This window comes from Rutilus rutilus (genome assembly GCF_951802725.1).
Source record: "Rutilus rutilus genome assembly, chromosome: 9".
Taxonomy (NCBI): domain Eukaryota; kingdom Metazoa; phylum Chordata; class Actinopteri; order Cypriniformes; family Leuciscidae; genus Rutilus; species Rutilus rutilus.
Genome location: NC_140223.1, coordinates 3,995,597 through 3,996,768, shown reverse-complemented (window position 1 = coordinate 3,996,768; position 1,172 = coordinate 3,995,597). Strand labels below are relative to the sequence as shown.

At 43.3% G+C, this 1,172-nt stretch overlaps 1 protein-coding gene across 5 annotated transcripts in view; it reads left to right on the top strand.

Moving 5' to 3' along the window:
• Positions 1-698, top strand: part of atg16l1 (ATG16 autophagy related 16-like 1) — a 24,718-nt gene extending 24,020 nt beyond the window's left edge. For all 5 annotated transcript variants that reach the window (XM_084418479.1, XM_084418478.1, XM_084418482.1 and 2 more), the window contains one exon: positions 1-698. This exon is cut by the window's left edge and continues 1,681 nt beyond it. The gene's annotated coding sequence lies outside the window, so the exon portion shown is untranslated.
• The last annotated feature ends 474 nt before the right edge of the window (positions 699-1,172 follow it).

Sequence of the window (1,172 nt, the reverse complement as noted above, 5' to 3'; positions counted from 1 at the left end):
AAACACTCATGTCCCCAACGCTCAACGCTGGAGTCTGTCAAGGTGCCCAACAAGTGCACTTGGTTTCAGATAGTGAGTGGAGGGGACGACGCACTTCATGGATGACTTGTGGGTGTGGCTTGCATTTAGCCCCACCCCTAGGATATATTTGAGTGTGCGGCTTGCGTTTAGCCCCACCCCTAGGATACATTTGAGGATGCGGTTTGCTTTTAGCCCCACCCCAGGATACATTTGAGGGTGCGGCTTGTGTTTAGCCCCACCCCTTGGATACATTTGAGGGTGCGGTTTGCTTTTAGCCCCACCCCAGGATACATTTGAGGGTGTGGCTTGTGTTTAGCCCCACCCCTAGGATACATTTGAGGGTGCGGCTTGCGTTTAGCCCCACCCCTCTGATACATTTGAGGGTGTGGCTTGCATTTAGCCCCACCTCTCGGATACATTTGTGGGTGTGGCTTGAGTTTAGCCCCGCCTCTCTGATACATTTATGGGTGTGGCTTGCATTCAGCCCCACCTCTTTGATACATTTATGGGTGTGGCTTGCGTTTAGCACCACCCCTCTGGCACATTTGTGGGTGTGGCTGAGAGTGGGCACTATTGTATCACTCAACGGACTGTGGAAGGTAATTGTTGCTAATGTATATGAGGTCTCTGTATATGTCTGCTTAATGTTTGCACACCATAAAATGTGTGAGACGTTACTTGCATTTGTCTGTCTTTTTCTTGGATTTAAAATCTTTTTTTTTAAACTAGAACATCACGTCGATAAGAGTGAGCGAGTCATAGTGTCTGGAAAGGGCTTTAAACGTGCCCTCGCAGAGTCCATGCATGCAAGATAAAAAAAAAAAAAAAAAACAGGCAATGTTTTCTTAATGTAAAAGTCTAACATGACCATTTTCGTGAGATTTGCCCATAAACTGACCGTGTCTATTTGCGTATGATGAGATCTGATTATGTTGCAGATGTGTGTGTCAAATTCAAAAATAGTACTTAGTGTGATTTCGGAAGCAACGAAAGTTTCGAGCTTCACTCTGGAACCAGCAACGCATATTTTTATTTACCGGCAACTTCTCAAAATAAAATTTCTGTGTTACTGTGTGAAAATAAATAAATCAAGGCATATGTATTAGTATTGTAATTTTATAGTAAAATACGAAATAATTTTTATTTTATTT